The sequence below is a fragment of the Engystomops pustulosus genome, chromosome 11 (genome assembly GCF_040894005.1).
Source record: "Engystomops pustulosus chromosome 11, aEngPut4.maternal, whole genome shotgun sequence".
In the NCBI taxonomy this organism is placed as follows: domain Eukaryota; kingdom Metazoa; phylum Chordata; class Amphibia; order Anura; family Leptodactylidae; genus Engystomops; species Engystomops pustulosus.
The window spans coordinates 14,377,639-14,397,429 of NC_092421.1; the positions used below are offsets into that span (position 1 = coordinate 14,377,639).

The 19,791-nt window shown below is 41.4% G+C and overlaps 1 protein-coding gene across 2 annotated transcripts in view; it reads left to right on the forward strand.

Moving 5' to 3' along the window:
* The window catches only part of ANK3 (ankyrin 3), a 411,799-nt gene that overhangs the window by 126,307 nt on the left and 265,701 nt on the right, over positions 1-19,791 (forward strand). The gene's annotated exons all lie outside the window — the stretch shown is intronic.

Sequence of the window (19,791 nt, forward strand, 5' to 3'; positions counted from 1 at the left end):
TTGGAATAGTCCATTGGCATGGGAGCTGGTAGTTGGCTCTATTGGACAGCGCAAGATAAAGCAAAGCATTACATTATAACTTACAAAGAGTAAGTTTGCCAAACTATATTTGATATAAAGGGAAACCCTCCCGATAGTGAGACTTCAGACTACAAACAGATTTCTGCATGCTAGAAGGTGAGAAATCCATAATAAGACCACAATAGTCTAGCTCCGTAGCCAATATGTATGAGCAGCTGTATAATCTACCAGGTATATGGAGTCGATAAGCCAAACTTTTAAATCCATCTCCTCGATTTCCATAGAACCGGCATGGAACACAGAGGTGAGAAGAAGCTACAGTGTGGTGTAGGGAGCAGAAGAGGAGCCCTTGGTTTCTCCAATATTATCAGTCTGCTCTGAGGGTCTCCAGTATTAATAGTTATCTGTTCTGGGGATCCCCAAAGTTATTATCCACTCTTGGGGTCTCCAGTATTAGTATAGGTTTGCTCTGGGGGTGACCAGTAGTATCATCGTTGACTGCTCTGGGGTCTCCAGTCCTATAATTATCTGCTGTGGGGTCTGCACTATTATTGTCTCCTTTGAATGCAGTATTTGGTTGCTGTGGTGGTATGTATTGCTGTACTGTGCTATTTATCATTTCTGGGGTGGTATTTTGTGCTGTACTGTGGTTGAGTCCTAATTGGGTGAAACGTGTTGGTTGGAAGCACTGAGATGGAGTGTAATGCAGGCTGCAGTTGTAGAGTTTTACTTTCTTCTGTGGATGTGCTGGAGTTCTTCTTGTGGATAGTGTGTATTTAAAAGGCTTTTGGAGGTTCTCCAAGCATGGAGGGGGTTCCCTGATAGAGCGGTGAGCTGGCGTTTATCTTATCCTACTGCGGTTGATCAGTATGACAATGTGTGTTGATCACCCCAGTCCTAAATCCTTTAGATCAGGAATAGAACAGACATTTAAAGGATATGTTTTATAATTTATTATATATTTACGGAGTTTGAGTCAGTCCATTTTATCACAACTCCGACTCCACCAAAATGGCTGATTCCAACTCCACAACCCTGTTATCTACATCTTACTTTCTTGTGGAAATAGGCTCCATTGTCACTTCTATCTCTGCTACTCTTTTTGGGACCTCACAGCAATAGCAATTTACATCATTAACTTTTTAAACGTTGTACATTATTTTTCGGTTAAAAGCAACTTTACGTAAAACTTGAAAAATGCTCTCTGTTCTTAAACAATAAGGACAGAACCTAAACATACATAGTTCTAGTGTTGCTATGATTGACTTCTCCAATCACTCCCTTCATTTTGGTAATGGGCGAGAGCACAGTAGTCGTATCAGATAGGTCAGTTAGCTTTTGTCGAATCATTCTTGCTGGTGAGAGTCTCTTTAAGCTGCTCAACCATTTGGAAGATAAGCAGGACAAATGAACATTACTACATTTCTCTGTCTCTCACGGGCACTGCTTTTTAAGTAGCAGCAGGACTGTGAAAAATAGGCTTATATTCTAAGATTGCAGCACTCTGTGCTCACACTTCTGAGCTCTTTTGTCTGCTCCACAGCACCCTTCACCTCTCCTCCTCTTGTTGTACATTGCACAAGTCACTCAGAGGAGGGGGAGGAGCTATGAAGTGGCTCAATGCAGAGAGCACAGCAGTGTGAGGACTCACCCCTCGTGCATTTGTAAAATCTACAGTCCTGGAATATAAATTTATTTCTTACAATTCTGTTGCTACTAACTACATTCACAAAGGTATGATGAGACAAATCTATAGGATTGCTATAAATTAAAGGTCACTTCAAATTTAAGGTGTGGTCCAATTAAGCAATGAGGATCTGTTCCAAAACTCTAGTCTATGGGGCATGTTTGGCATTGCAGCTAAGGCCTATTCAAGTGAATTAGTTTATGCTGCAATACCAGACCCAGTCCATATATAAAGGCAGCGCTATTGCTAGATAACAAAGATGGGGGCACATTTACTTACCTGTCGCTTGCGCGATTCCCGCTGTGCGTTCTCCGACGATCATGGACTCCAGCGCGATTCACTAAGATCGTGCGCCCAATTTCCTGCGTGTGTCGCTTCCCCACTCAGGTCTGCCCGAGTTCACCATCTTCCTCCCGGTGCATGTAAGTGCATGTCTTGTGACACAAATTCAAATGTTAAATCCCGCACCCAGTCCGAATCCGTCGGATCGTCCGACGGCCTGCCCCCAGATTTGTGTCTCCGATCGCGTTCGCCACAATCCTCTTTTAAATGCAGCACAAAACGGTAATCGTTTGAATATCCGCCGTTTGTGCGGTCCGCGGACCCTCAGTAAATGAGCCCCATAATCTCTATTTCTTCTAACCATTGATAAGCTCTACACATGATTTATACATTCCAGAGATATGTACAATTTCCTCTCTTGTTGACCTAAATATATTAATATATATAAATAAATGCACCTAGCGGTTGTCAGTACGTGGCACCATCTTCTGTGAATTTAATGTAGTCCATGTCCAGAGGAAAATTACCTTTTGTATACAGAATTAAGCAGTTTTGAGACCTGGTATTGTGCTCACAATCTTTTTAAGACTCTGCATGAATAATTCTCACTTGTCTGTTATTTTGTCATGGTTCTCTGCCTCCTTCTCAGCGCACAACAGAGACGCATTATAATATGGTAATCTCTTATTTAATATATGCAGATTCAGACTCAGGTTTGCCTTAGATGTTTTGCCTTGAGGATATGTCTTAAAACGTGAATAAGGTGAAGTAATTTTAAATTAAGTATTCAGGTGAAGGCTGATTGCGACTTAGACCAGACAGAAACAGATAGTCCTTATACACTTGTGGCTCATTGTCTGTTTGATATTTTATGGCAACATCTGCAACTTTTATTTCCCTAATTTCTATGGATATGCTGTTGACTAACTTTGACATATAACTTTACTTGGCTCTTCCCGGACCGACCACAGAGCACAGGACTCCAAGCCTCCTAGTGATATATGATGCAAGGAGTCCCTTATTCTCCACAAAACCCCAGCGACTAAAGCGTAATCATGATAACATCCTCTATGGTTAGTCTCCGAAATCCAGCTACTGCCGGCATTTGTCACAGGTGCCTTGTCCAAACATTCAATTTCCAGCTTTCTTGCCTTTTTTTCAGTGAATATAAAAGATAATGTGAAAACTTTTTTCCACTCATGATAAAACATTGTAGTTTGACAATATATGGCTTCACCCAACCACTGACCATGAATGGGAAAAAAGGTTTTAAGGGTAATCATTTATATTCGCTCAAAAAGTCCAAGAAAGCCAAAATTTTGCAGGGGAAAGTAAATTTTTGAGCACAACTTTATGTACAGCCCCCCCCCCCCCGGTGGACATATTTACACAGCCCCCAATAATACATATGTATGTAATTCACACATATATGCAGACAACCCTAGTTATATATATATACATATATACACCGGCAGTCCCCGGGTTATGTACAAGATAGGTTCTGTAGGTTTGTTCTTAAGTTTTAATTTGTATGTAAGTCAGAACTGTATAGTTTATAATTGTAACTTGAGGCCAAAAATTTTTTGACGATTGGATTTTAGAAATGTTGGGTTGTCATAAGAACCAGGATTAGCAAAAACGCTTAATTGCAGACACCTTTGACAACTGTTGTAACTGTTTATTGTAGCCTAGGGCTAAAGTTAAGTAAATTACCAAAATCCAGTGGTTTGTTTGTAACTAGGAGCTAGGAGTCGTCTGTAAGTCGGGTGTTCTTAAGTAGGGGACCGCCTGTGTATGTATGTGTATATATATATATATATATATATATTATATAATAGGAGAGAGGCTGCTTTAGTTATACATATATACAAGCTCCCCAAGTTATACATATACAAATGCTGTCCCAGTTATACATATATACAGCCTCACCCCAGGTATACATATATACAGGCACCCCATTGAAACCTATATACAGCTCCCCAAGTAACGCATATATACAACTCCCAACAAAAAGATAAAACTTCACTCCCCTTCTCTCCTGTATATTACTGTGATATACATCTTTTTTTAATTAACTTCTTTGAATAATTTGTTACATCCTATGTGTTCTATTCTTACTATGATCTACATAAGTAGCGTCTATATCTGATTCATGGCCCAGGAGTATTATATATGTACTCCAATAAATGACTTGTACCTATTTTACAGGAAGAAATGTCCAGGTCCAGGATGACATGCTGGAAGATGCCAGATGCTCATTAGTAGCTTGTATGGGAAGTTATTTCTCTCCTTCGGAACAGGATATGATGGGGTATAATGGGAATAATTCTAACTTAGTCAATGGCTCGTCCGGTGCAGTGTTGACATTATTGACATAGATCCAATGCTTCCGCTGCTTTGGAATTGGAGCCATGTGCTGTGACACTTCCTAGAGATTACAGTGCAACAGGAATAGCTTACTCCAGATGAAATACATTCCTCCATTGGCTTCATGTGTCAGAAGCATCCACAATGCCTGCACGGAGCGCAGTATAGGTTCATTTTTTTCTTAATATGTTTATTTCATATATTCATCAATGTACCAAGTCACTCTCTATATCTGTGCATCTCGATTTACATCTCCTGCTGGAGAGCATATTGTAGGCATATGGTTGGATCATGGCATCCCTTATTTGTTTAGGCATCCTTCCAGATTTCGTGTCTTACAAATGGATTTTAAACCCTTCAGATGTAGTTCCTAGTTTTTTTTTGCTTCTATCTAAAAAGAAAAGCTGAAAAATACTGTGTAAGGTTTTTAGATAATTTAGTTAGCATATATAAATTGTAACCTAATCGAAACATTAAAGAAGAAAAGGATATTCTACAATTCACCACAGTTCTTCCGAATTTACCTTTGTGGCATAACCCTACCCTGCCCTCCCGGTTCTCTGTACCTGATCCACAGATCCTCCCTAGCAGAGAAAGGGAAAAAACTCCAGCGCAGGTCCTTAGGTCTTCTAAAATCCAATTCTTTATTAGTGGTACAGCAGACGTTACATCGGGCAAAAACACAGAGTTTACGATCGACGCGTTTCGGCTAAATGCCTTAGTCTTGATATACTTAGTCTTGATCAAGATCAAGACTAAGGAATTTAGCCGAAAAAGCGTCGATAGTAAACTCTGTATTTTTGCCCAATGTAACGGCTGCTGTACCACTAATAAATAATTGGATTTTAGAAGACCTAAGGACCTGCGCTGGAGTTTTTTCACTTTCTCTGCTGCTCTTGCCTTTGCCTCGGGCACTCCGAGCGCGACTGAATGGTCTCCAAACCAGGTGGGATGAGTCTACTGTCTACTGGGAGTTCGAGTTGTGTGAAACTTTGACAGATCCTCCCTAGGTATATGTACAGTGGGTGCCTTTGTACAGATGTTTTTTTTGTGTTTTTACAACCACTTAGTGAAACTCAATTTATACCCAAAATGTACTCAAATCAAAAGGAGCTAAAACCCTTTATACTCCCCTTCAAAGTCAATTATAAATGATCCATCAATCTGTAACTGACACCGATGTAACAGGCCACCGTACACCCTCAGCCCAGAATATACCAGGGGTTAAAGTGGCCCGGCCATTTTGTATCGCCATCAGTAACCGTGTCATATACATAAGAATTACTTAATTTTTCAACATTTTATTCAGGTTTCAGCGAAGTGACTCCAAACACAAAACCATCAGTGTTAGTCTACGTTCCCACATTGAGGTTTTCTGATGCAGTTTTGTAGGCAGATGTGGATCTTAATGGGTATGAACATGTAGTGGAGATTCAGTTCCAGATTCTGGTTTGGGTTGCTTTCTTTTAAACCCCCCATTCTTATATCAGCATTCACATTTAATTTATATATATATTTTTTTTCAATTACATTTTATATTAAAAAATGTCCCCGTGTGAAGATAATTTCTCATAAATGTCACCATTAGATAGTTTTCTTGGATACAACTGCTTACGGATAAACATAAACCATGTTTAAATCAGAACAATGTTAATCTTATGCAAATACAATGTGTGGCCTAAAATCCGGTTCACATTGTGTTTACGCAAACACGGTGTAAACATAACGCTCAAACTGCATTTACGTAAACGCTGTGTGATGACTGCCTTGATGTAAACTCCGTGCAAACACCACACTGATGTTGACGTTTACATAAATGCAGTAAACCTTAATATAATGTTAACACAATGTAAACGTGATGTAAATGAAAAGTGTAGGCATGCAGGCTAATATTGCATTCACATTGCTTTTGCATAAATTTGGTTTAAATCGATGTGATGTTAATGCAATGTAACTGTGCTGTGTGAACGCAATCTAACATTGATTTCATGTTGCTTTATGTAAACATGCTTTAAATATATTTTTGACGTGAACAGGGGAAGTTTCTGGCGTGGGGGTCACAGCTCCTTCATAATGAGCCGTGACATCGTGGCTCGATCATGGTGTGGTGTGAGACTGTGTGCTCGTCAATGGTGGCTCTGAGCGGTTTTTGTGGCCAGTTCACTTCTTCCCAAAACGGTCGTGTGCAGGAATTGAGAAAACCAGTGAAGTGATAACATTAAGATCTGAATGGATAGGCCCTAGGTTATTTTATACCTCCTTGTATACAGACTATACCCGGGCCAGAGGGGTGTATTTAGTCCTGGGGAGTATACTCTGGACTAGCCCAGAGTATGCCTGGGTATAATCTGGGATTTGGTGATTCTGGCCTGCTACACCAGGACATTTACATTGTATGGACAGGATTCCAAATATCACTAGATGTGGAAGCCAATTTTGTGGTATTTAACCCCTTCCAGCATTTGGGCACTTGTAAACGTTCTGTTGTGGAAGGAGGACTATGAAGAGGGCTCACAGACACAATGCAGCTAGCACCCGCGATCGGTGCAAGCATGGACCGTGGGTGTTGACCCTTTGATCGCCAACGGCAAAGCCATATTGACTTAGATCGGCGCTCCTTTTGATGTCATCGGGGAGCAGCGATCTTTTACCATGACAGCCTCGGGTCATACAAAGACCCGGGACTGTCCGATTTTAGACTATCTATTATAATGTGCGTTTGCCCATATACAAACATAGTGAACAACCATGTGTTTGACCTTTTCTCTTCTCTGCTACCCCTTCCACTACTTGCAAAAAAAAAAAAAAAATCTATGTTTGGTATAATAGACGAAGAGATATTTCGAGAATATTAAGAGTGTCTGTCTTTCTTTATAGCGTGGAAAACCAAAGAATTGCTCTGGAAGGCTGATAGAATGCCATCCCCGTTACATTGGAAACACTTCGTAGATACAACCTTATGGACGATTAGTATATGTAGAGGTTTCAATGATAAGTTTGATCAAATCTGGTATTTATGGCGACGCTCGAATTCCACTGTTTCGGCTCCTGCAGATTAGTGTTGCCCTCCTTACTCCTTACTGTTTTCTTTACGTTTTCTGTACTGTGTACTATGATATGGCACAGGGAAAGATTGTTCCTCGGTTATACTGTTTCTATATCGCATATCAAGCCAATTACAGCTTTTCTTTTTATGATATCATACTGTTTTGTTATTCTGCATATGACTATGTATTTTTGAATTACTGTTACTTGTAACATGGTTAGTAAAATGAATTGAAAAAAAGAAGGAAAAGGAACTTATGATACATGATAGTCCTACCAATTGGATTTGATTACCCTATTGGGAAAAGACCTGTTAGCTCTTCTAGAAAGACTAATCATGGAGTTTTTACCTCCAGTGAGAAATAAAAACTTTGCAGCATTGGTAGATCATCATGTTCAATACCTTCAGCATTGTATTATAGACTCTGTTCTTTTACTTTACTAATAAGTTGTTACAGGCGGTCCCCTACTTAAGGACACCCGACTTACAGACGACCCATAGTTAAAGACGGACCCCTCTGCCCACTGTGACCTCTGGTGAAGCTTTCTGAATGCTTTGCTATAGTCCCAGACTGCATTGATCAGCTGTAAGGTGTCTGTAATGAAGCTTTATTGATAATCCTTGGTCCCATTACAGCAAAAAATGTTTAAACTCCAATTGTCACTGGGGCCAAAACATTTTTTGTCTGGATCTACAATGATTAAATATACAGTTTCGACTTGCATACAAATTCAACTTAAGAACAAACCTCCGGACCCCATCTTGTACGTAACCCGGGGACTGCCTGTACCTTGTTTATTGTATTCGCCAATGAATGGAGCTCCAGCCCGGTCACAGTTTTATACTTTATTTATAGATAATGAGACACTGCTTGCACCAGCGCTGAAGTGCAATTTTTTTTCCAACATCTTTCAATGTAAGTGGATCACTAGAAAGGCAATAAATACTTGGACTATTTAAAGCGAACCTGTCATCAGGAATGTCATTTTTAGCTGGTGACAGGTTCCAATATCCTATGCTATGCTGATTTTAAAAATGCCTATGTAAACGTTCTGAATCATTTCAGTAGTTTATAAAAGTTTAATTCATATTACCTGGCTCCCTGCCTGCAGTGTGTAGTGAGTCCCTGGGAAGTGGCAGCTGCAGCCTGTGTGTGCCTGTGTCAGTATCCTTGTTTTTAAAACAATTCTGCACATCCCATGGCCCTTCACAGGGCACCATGTTCATAACTTTACATGTACTTAGAACTCTCGCAAAAAATACACTTTTTTACAATTATCAAATTTGCTTACATTTCCCTATCCCCCACCCTGCCCTCCCTCCCTGAGATGCAACTGGCTTCCAGCTTCCCTTATCTTCTTATTTCTAGTTAGGTCCCACCATGGAGCATGTCTATTTCCTCTCTTGAGAAGATCCTGCTAACTATAGGTCCCCACACTGCTCTCCACTTCCCTCCGTTGTTCTTTTTATATGTACCATTTCTCTCCAACCATTGAAACATCAAAAATTCCCAGTCTCCTCTCCTTCACACTCATCTAGCAACCTCATCCCTCTGCACTGCAGGCAGGAAGAATGCATGAGGAGACAAAAGCACAAATAGGGTGCAGATGCCCCTCCCCTGGAACTCTCCGCATGCTATTGGCAGGGAGCCAAGTAATGTGAATCAAACTTATATGAAGTATTGAAATAATTCAGAAAACTGACAAATGAAGTTTGAAAATCAGCATAGCATAGGCTATTGGAACCTGTCACCAGATAAAATTCACATTGGGGCACATTTACTTACTGGTCCTGGGCACTATCCCGATCCGGACTGTCCGACGAAAATGCACTGTGGCGCGGTTCACGTAGCTTGTGCGCCTGATTTTCTGCATCTGTTGCTTCCCCACTCAGGGAGTAAACCTTCTTCTTCCCAGTGTATGTAAGTGCTTGGTATTGCGACACACTTTAAATGTTAAATTCCACACGTGGTACGAAGCCGTGGGCTCATCTGATGGCCCGCCCCCGATTTGTGTCGCATGAAAGAGTGCGCCAAAAACCCATTCTAAATGCGACGCACATCGGAAATCGTCGGGTATTCCGAAGATAGTGCAGTCCGCGGACCCTTAGTAAATGAGCCCCATTATTTCTCTCCAAGGATGTAATTGGGAGTAGTAATCCTCCACATGACCACAGGAATTTAAATGCTGCTGGAGACTTTTTCAGTGGCATTTATAGAGTTAACTTCAGCAATCCATGCTGGCAGAGTTTTTAAATTTGGGTTCAGCTGAACCCAAATTTTTATGGGTTCACTTATCAATAGCCAGAGGTGCTCCATTGGGCATCACCAGAGCCCCTCAAGCCTCCAGCTTCACAAGCAATAACACGACATCTCAGAGCACTGCTCATAGCCCACTGCTTGATCCATTGTGCCACCTCCTGCCTACTCACTATCCGGCTCCTTCCAAATCTTGTGCCTGTGCAGTATTTCTGTAGCTCCAGTAGCTGAAGTGATTTACTGTGCAGCCACTTTCTATTTAGAGCGGCACAATGGAACCCAAAAGCTGCTGGGGGTGTAATAGCCCATGACACTGAAACCTAGAAGGGGCTCGGATGTTGACCCCAGAGCACTTCTGGTTCATAAACATATTTTTAAAAGTTAGCTTTCTGTATAAGGGGACCATAAAGAACCAAAATAAACATAGTACCTGCATTAGGGTGCCCAGGGGGAAGAAAATGGTAATGCTGGTTTATCATAGACAATTCTAATGGTAGATTTCCTTTAAGAAGGACATCCAACATTGGTGGAACCTCATAGAAATTATATGTTGTGAAAAAGGACTCCAGCCCGAATTCTTGGAATAAAAATCTGTAGTGCACACATTTACTGGCACAGAAGGCAGTTGGGAAACCTGTGCATGTATTTAATCAGGATTTCCATGATGATAACTGTGGAATTGTAAATGATCCAAGTGTGACGTGCATCACATACGGAGTTGTATTTGCATCCCACACTGTATACGAGCCTCGTCAGTACCGCACCGCTCATAATGATTCATCAGTCTGATTTTTCTATTTTTTTTTTTCCCTCCTAAAATCTAGTTGCTGATTTAATTGTCTGAATAGTTGGGGCATTAATTAAAGTACATGACCTGCTGGCAGAGCTGCGAGCACAGTGAATATAGGTAATCAGTAATTGTGCATTGGAGAATGACTCAACAAGAGGAACTTCTAGAGCAATAGAAGTCGTGATTCATGAACTTCACTTTGCATCAATTTATTGGGATGATGTGAATAATGCAGTTTAGAGGGAACCTGTAAGCAACAACGGACCTTGTAACCGCTATCGCTTTGTTGTGAAGCAGCTAAACACATTGGATGGACCTGCAAGGTGGAATTATCCACAAAATTAACTTTTAAAGTTTAATGTAAAATTTTTATAAATTCTATGAGGCAACAAATTTAGGACTGCAGTCAAGCTCTCCCAAATTCTTAATGCCCCTTTGCTGTAATTGACCCTCTCACTTCAAAGCTCATTATATGGATGATGGCACCATAATAAGTCATGAAGGAATATGATCTTTCAGGTGTTAAGTTTAGACTTTAACACCTGTGATTGGTGCTGACACTGATTTCAGGCATCATCTCTTTAAATGCTGCAGGTAAAGTCGCCAGCGGCATTTAAATAGCTAAACCCCATGGCATGCTAGTGATAGGGAACCACTATTTTGGGAAGATATGATGCTCCCAGTTCTATTATTGGGCAATGACGATCCTCCCCAAAATGGTGGGACACATGGCTGGAGTAATTTAAATGCAGCCAGCAGCTTTCTAGTGGCGTTTGAACAGTTAAAACCAAACCTGGACCCAAGCAGGGTTTTAAAATAAAGTATGGCTGAACCCGAAATTTGACATCACTAATAATATACTGTTAATAGGTTTGAAAGTAACAGAATGCACTCATGGCATTTCCCAATCTCATATTTTATTGCAAGTAGTTATCTTTTTTTTTTAAATTTGATTTTCCAACTTTACCTATTATAACGCAGTCCTAAAACCACTAACTCTTGTGATACATATTTGCTGCCTATGTTGGCCCACATTTATCAAGCAATCTGCACCAGTAAATAGATGTTCAAACTGCTTGCACGTGTATTTATGAAGTGCTACCATGTGTCCGCCGTGACACAATACTGTGCACCTAAAGGTGTGTTCCGATGTAGTCACATTGGCTGCTACATTTATATCAGGAGTCCGACATAAATGGGGCATACGCCCATTAAAATGAGTGCACCAGAAAAAAACTGGTGCACTGAGTTCATGCAGGTTAAGCTCCTGCAGGGTGCGCCAGATTCATGGAGACCATGCGCCGGTCTTCATGAATCTGAAGCATTCTGCACGATAGTGGGGTAAACCGCATGTAGTGCCTTACTGTCTCACTATTACTAAATGTGGGCCATCATGTATTGGGCTACACAACCCAACCCCTAAGGCAGTGATGGTGAACCTTTAAGAGACCGAGTGCCCAAACTGCAAACCAAAGGCGACGTTTCTATTGCAAGGTGCCAACACAGCAATTTAGCCCAATAGCGCCACAATACCACTATACAAGAGACAAATAACACTGTGACATCATGAGGCCACCATTACAACCACATAAATAGCAGAATTCTGGTTATAAAGACCACTATAGAAAGGCCAACATTACCAATAATAACACTACACTAGAAGCTAATATAGTGATGAATACTGTATTACTGCCATCAGTGTGGAATATTACCGCCATATATTGATTATCATTACCCCCATACAGTGACAGCAGTCATGAGTAGAGGCAGGGACTGGGGGACTATAAGTTAGTCTGCTTATGGACCAAATATTGCCATCTTAACCCCTTTTTTGTTTTTGCATTTTCATTTTTCACTCCCCACATTCAAAAATGTAACTTTATTTTTTCCATGTAAAGAGCTTTGTGAGAGTCTGTATTCTGCATAATGCAGTGAAATTGGTGCCATTTTTTGTGCCATTTTCTTGTGGGCTTGGATTTTACTGCTTTCACTGTTCACCACAAATGAAATGTCTCATATATTCTTTAGGAGGGTGCGATCAAGGGGATACTAAATTTCTAAAGGTTTTATAATATTTTCATACATTTACAAAAATGAAACCACCTGCACAAAAAAAAAATAATTTATTTTGCCATTTTTGGCGCTAACTTTTTCATACTTCAGTGTACGGAGCTGTGTGTAGTGTCATTATTTCCGAGATGACCTGATGTTTTTAATGCTACCATTTTGAGGACCGTACAGACTTTTGATCAGTTTTTATTACATGCTGCAAAATGGCTAAAAAGTGGCATTTTGATCCAATTTGGCAGGGAGGTGGTGAAAGGTGTGGGCACATGTGTATTTGGGATCACACGTATGACAGCTGTCTGTGGCCACATATATACTTGCCTCATCACATGCACCGTGCAGCCAGTGATGCAGCATAGCACCCGGCCACATTGTGCATGCGCTGCCTGCTGTGGAGCTATGCTGGCTTCATTGCCCGCCTGATGCAAGTGATGAGCGCTTCAGACACAGACCAGTATATATGTGGTAACAGACAGCTGTCATACAGGGGGATTTGGGACACTAAATCACATTTACCTATAGTTGGTTTAGTGTCCCAAAGCCACCTGACAGAACCTTTGAAGGCATTTGCAGCTCTAACACTGAACTGCTGATGTGCAAACCACACACAGCAGCCCCAGCAGCTCCTGACCTCTTATCATCTTCTGATGCTGCAGGCTTCCTTCTGTGGACTCTCACTCCTCCTACTGCTGTACTTGTCTTCCTGGGCTGAAGAGGAGGAGGGGCGGGCACTGATCGGCTGCTACTGTCTCACTAAGGCATAACTAGTGAGAGCAGAGCCGATCAGCTTCAGGATGCAGTGGCAGCCGGAGCTCCGACTTTGATAAGAATGGGGAGATGGTACGTGTGCCTGCAGAGAGGGCTCTGCGTGCCCTCTATGGCACGCGTGCCATAGGTTCGCCACCACTGCCCTAAGGAATAAAACAACTTGAACCTTTAATTGTAGGCACTAGGTGGATGGGGCACATATGCAACAATTAATTTTCCAATAGTCACCCGGCTTGCGACCACAAAACCTTTTTTATCCACCAGGGCTAGGACGAGTATCTGCTTGTGTTTTTAACACACACACTGTACCGTTCTTAATGATAAATACCATAAAGGTTGTATTTTAAATACTTGTCTTAGCCCTGGTGGATAAAAAGGGTTTTGTAGCATTTATAAAAATTTGGGCTGAGTGGGTAGCACTTCTGCCTTGCAGCACTGGGGTCCTGCGTTCGAATCCCACCCAGGTCAACATCTGCAAAGAGATTGTATGTTCTCTCCGTGTTTGCGTGGGTTTTCTCCGGGTCCTCTGGTTTCCTCCCACACTCCAAAACATTCTGTTAGGTTGTTTAGATTGTGAGCCCCATGGGGACAGGGACCAATTTTCCATGCTATGTGCAGCGCTGCGTAATCTGTGTTCGCTATATAAATAAAGAATTATTATTATTATTTTAGCATTGATTAAAATGCAATAATTAAATAATCTGTACCTTCTGTAGACCTTCTAGCATCTCTTATTGTGTACTGCAGCTGAGCCGTCGCTCCCCAGACAGAAGTCAGTGACTTTAGCTTGCCCTTCCCTGTGCTTGATTCAGTCTCGACATCATGCTGTGCTCAACCAAAGAGCAGTGTTTTTTATAAAAGAGAAAAAAAAGCCATAGACTGTGGTTCTATTTTATTATTCCATATATAACCCCCCATTGGACATTGCAGCCTGTTCCTGCCAAATGTAACAGTATAATGTAACACCTACAGGATTCTAAGTTGCGCTGCCCATTCTAATCAGCCTCTTTAACAAATAATGTTTGTCAGATTCTTTTCTTACTTTATTATTATTGTTGTTTTTTTTGTTTTTTCTATTCTAGTCCTTTTCTGTCAATTTACAATTAACAAAGCTTATCTAGAAAGGTTTTTTAAAATTGTGACAGACTGAGTCAACAAAGTAGCGCTCATGCACGAGGCATTGCCATGTGCGCAGAGCTTTTATGTAGGCACAGAGTCTTTACTATTGTATAGGAATCCAAGAAAAAGCATACATTTTTTGTTCTGTATATTGATTTAACTATGTTAAAAGATCACATGACTAGAAGACTACTACTTATCCATCCTATGCATTATATAGGTGTATATGCAGGATATAATATGATATAATTATGCAAACATTCGGAGAGATGGCATGAAATTACTACAATTTGTGCATATTCTGTAATGACTTTGGTGAACAAGATATAATGAACAGTATGAACAGTAAAGCTTCTTTGGGACTAAAAGATGTAAGAAATTATGTGGTCTCTGTCATCGCCGGTGCCAGCACTCAGCATAACAGGACCAGTTGCGGGGCCCATAGTTGCTGGGGGACCCACATAATGCTGTACATAAGGAATCCATGGGGGCTTATATAAAATAACCTTGAGGGGGCTGTTTGGTATGATAAACTAGCGAATATTTTAGGGAACAGGAGACTGTTTTAGTTTCTGAATTTCCAATGCCGCCACGTGAGTTCACTGCAAAGGGGTCCACTGAGGCTCTGTCACCCAGGGGCCTACTGAAACCTGGAGCCGACCCTGGTCTCTGTAGTGCTACTTAGGGAATCTAGCCACTGAGTTGAAAACCTGTTCGTAAAGTTAAAGAACATATAACAGAATGATCAACCATTCCGTTTTGTGTTCAACCCAGGGTTAAATCCTTTCCAATTTGAATAAGGTTGTTGCCAGATCAACAGTAAAGATAACTAGCTGCTAGTCCCACCTTTTACTTGGCCTGGCAACTAGACAATGGTTATATGCCAAACTTTGAGCCATCAAAGAGGAGAGCACTATTCCTCCTTGAGAGGGCTCATGTGGCCATCCGTGGGTGCTCTTCTAAAGTAACATTGTAACTGTGCATAATACAGGCGGTCCCCTACTTAAAGGGAACCTACCACCAGGAATCTACCTATAAAGGTAGATCGGGTGGTAGGTGGATCAATAGGACTTGAGGAGAGCCCTTTTAAGGGCTAATCCTCACGTACCCGCACTGTTTCGATAACTTTTATTAGATTTATATGCAAATTTTCTTATGCGGCCACTGGGGCGTGGAGTAGGCGCATCTGAGGTTACACGGGGCGGCTACTCCACGCCCCGGTAGCCTCTTTTCTCCTCCTACTCACAATCTCCGGCGCACAGCTCCTCGTAGCTGCGTGCCCTTGTCTGACGAACCTGCCGTCTGCGCATGCGCAGAACAGCAGACCCGCGCCTGCGGCGACTCCACGCCCCAGTAGCCGCATAAGAAAATGTGCATATAAATCCAATAAAAGTTATCGAAACAGTGCGGGTACGTGAGGATTAGCCCTTAAAAGGGCTCTCCTCAAGTCCTATTGATCCACCTACCACCCGATCTACCTTTTTATAGGTAGATTCGTAGTGGTAGGTTCTCTTTAAGAACACCCGACTTACAGACGACCCCTAGTTACAAACGGACCTCTGAATGTTGGTAATTTACTGTACTTTAGCCCTAGGCGACAACAAACAGCTATAACCTTATTAAATGTGTCTGTAAATAAGCTTTATTGTTAATCCTGGTTCTTATGACAACCCAACATTTTTGAAATCCAATTGTCAATTTTTTGGTTGGGGTTACAATTATAAAATATACAGTTCCGACTTACATTCAATTTCAACTTAAGAACAAACCTACAGAACCTATCCTGTACGCAACCCGGGGACTGCCTGTATATTGTAAAGCATGGTCTAGATAAAGAGGTGGTCATCTGGAGAGGTTTCTTTGTAATTTATAACTCACAGCTCCCTGGATTATGAAGGATATTAGAAGTCGCCTCAGGTTTGCGTGATCTCCACAAAAGCTCTTATCTAGGATACATAAGGTCATGAGCCAACTTTTATATAAGTGACGATATGAACAAAGAACTGTCCATTCCCTATTTATTCAACTCCTGAATGTCCATTTGTACATTTCCAATCATAATGCAAACAAAATAATCATCATATATTAGTAAAGTGGAATTTAAAGCTGTTATATATGGCAAATGTGGTTCACCTGTAGAGACACTTGGGGTGCGGTCACATGTTGCAGTTAAAACTGCATCACAATCAGTTTTTAGGTGGTTTTGGGTTCAGTTTTGTTAATTTAACAGGTGAAACACATGGACTGAATGATTTAATTTGATTTTGAAGGGGAAACTTGTTCCACAAATGTCTTTCACCTGTTAAATTAACGTTAGATTAACAAAACTGCAGCTAAAATCACCTCAAAGCTGATTGCGATGCCATTTTAACTGCAACATGTGACTGCACCCTTAGGGTGCGTTCACACGTTGCAGTTAAAACTGCATCGCAATCAGCTTTGAGGTGGTTTTAGGTGCAGTTTTGTCAATTGAACAGGTGAAAGGCATGAACTGAACGGGTGAATTTGATTTTGAAGGGGAAACCCGCTCCACAAATGTCATTCACCCGTTCAGTTCATGTCTTTCACCTGTTCAATTGACAAAACTGCACCTAAAACCACCTCAAAGCTGATTGCAATGCCATTTTAACTGCAACGTGTGAACGCACCCTTACATGTTTTGTTTCTAATTAGTTGTAATAACCAATTTCGCAAAAAGTTACTGCTGTGACAACATTGGGTTATTAGTTCAGAATTTGCCTTTGCTCCACTGATGCTAAAACTCTTAGTACTTTTAGCATCAGTATTTGAGGATCCAATATAATGGAGTTTTGGGGGGGCTAGATAAATTACCATCTAAGGCTACATTCACACGATGTATGCCCGCCGTACCGTAGTACGGCGGGTATACATCGGCGCTGCGGAGAGGAGCAGGGGATGAGCGCTGCTCACCCCCGCCCCTCTCCATAGGAAAATACAGCGCACGGCGCCGTAATACGGGAAAAGATAGGACATGTCCTATCTTTCCCCGGGCTACGGAGCGGTACGGTGCCGCACGTGTGCTGCACCGTACCGCTCCCGTACAGGGCAGTGAGCCCATAGGAGTGTATGGGGGACGTATATATCGGCCGTATATACGTCGGCCGTATATACGTCCCCCATACGTTAGTGTGAATGTAGCCTTACCCTTATTTGTCCCATTGCTGGACTAATTGTTTTCTTATACATTGGGCATCTTGTTTCCCCTACGTAAATTTGATTTCCCATTGTGGGTTATATATGTGTGTACAGATTTGCATAGAATATTAATAAAGGATATACATTTTTTTACCATTTACTTGGCAACTCCTTCTTTTGATATTGCTGAGGCTGTAATACCCTGCATATTAACCGAGGCAAAGATCTGAAGCATTTACACAGACCCACCACCTTGTATATAATAATGGTGCTGCATATACAGACCCCTGGGTTAAGTCCAATACAAAATTTCCATTGTGGAAATGAGAAACGCACATGGCTGGGTTCCATTAGAGCTTTTAGACGTTACGTAGGCAGAATCCGTATCAGTAATTGATATTTTGCATTACAGTTTTTTTAATGAAGCGTATTGATGGGACGTGTCTAGAAATTATCCACTAAAATTCCATTGTGAATCCCCATGGAATGGCCAACAGCTTTTTCTACAGCTGTTTATTTGCGGTGATACTTTGTGTTCTAAGGAACCTTCTGGGGCTAAAATATTGGTGGCCTATTAAGTTGTACTATATAGCACTGTACAGTGTACTGGGACTGTGGTTGTTATTCAATGAAGAGGCCACGGTGCTATTCTGAATGCTGATGTTTCTTCAACCAACTGATCAGTGTTGGTGATAATGATGACGTATCCAAATGTATAGTCAGAAAATCCCTTTAAAAGTGGTAACCAGTATGGCAGACATGCATTTGGGCTTGGTTGGCCTGTGAATCATACTGTTCAGATTTCACAGACTACCTAGAATGATAGGGACAGGAGTCTGAGCGTCACACTGACATACGATGCAAGGAATCCCTTCTCGCCTGCAAAACGCCAGCATCGGACTGTATTTATGATCCTTGCATCACTATGCTACGTAGGTTCATGGGTTCATGGCAATTTGTTCAGTTGTGAATTCCTGACAACGCATGTACCTTGATTTACGTACAGACTACAGGCGTATTTATTATCCCTAAGTAAAACAAACATTATCAAACGCTGACCATTTATATACTGGTGTATGAAGAATTTTATCTAGTGGATTCAAATCCGGATCAAAGAAATTTTTTATGACTTCACCCAACCATGTCCAAAGTCATGTTGATGGAAACCTGTATGAAAATTTCCCTAGTAGGTAGCATATATACAAATAGGGGGACATTTATAGGGCAGCACGGTGGCTGAGTGGGTAGCACTTCTGCCTTGCAGCGCTTGGGTCCCTGGTTCAAATCCCACCCAGGTCAACATCTGCAAAGAGTTTGTATGTTCTCTCTGTGTTATTGTGGGTTTCCTCCGGGTCCTCTGGTTTCCTCCCAAACTCCAAAACATACTGTTAGGTTGATTAGATTGTGAGCCCCATGGGGACAGGGACTGATATGACATGCTTTGTGCAGCGCTGCGTAATCTGTGTGCACTATAAAAATTAAGAATTATTATTATTATTTATCAAATGTGTCTGAGAGCCGAATTGTTCTTGTTGCCCATGAAAACCAATCAGAGCTCAGCTTTCATTTTCCCAGATCTGTTATTAAAATGAAAGCTGATCTGTGATTGGTTTCCATGGGGAACGAAAACAGTTTAACCTCATACACTTCTGATGAATCTCCCCTTCTATCTCGCTATGAAAACCAGTGCCAGGTCCTGTTCATCCTGGGATAATTTATGATACAGTCGGTTCTGTAAAGATAATCTCCGTCATTTCCATATAAAACCATAATCTAGTGGTGATTTCCCGAGTCCCAGAGATGAGGCCTGATTTATTATTGTTTGCATAAAGCGTGTTTGAAGATTACTTGTATGTTTGCTGTCAGGCAGGATGGGATTGTGCACGACACCAGTAAGCGCACTGGGGTTTGCTGCTATTTTTGGCTCCTTTGAGATGTCAGTTTCCTAGGAGATCACTGGCAGATTGCCACAAAAACCTGCTCCCGGTTGGCCTACAAAGAGAGAAAGCTGCGACAGATCTGGTAGCCGTCGTTCTATACTTCCTGTAGGGATCGGCACGGTGGATGTAAGAGGCTTATACACCCGTCACCTGCCTCGCCTGCACATCTGTTGTCGGCTAAACAGCAGAAAACCGTTACAATGTTATTACCTGATCTCAATAAACCGATACATTTACTACTCGCACTGTGTCAATCCATCAAATATCCACCTCTCTGCAAGGTGAAATTGC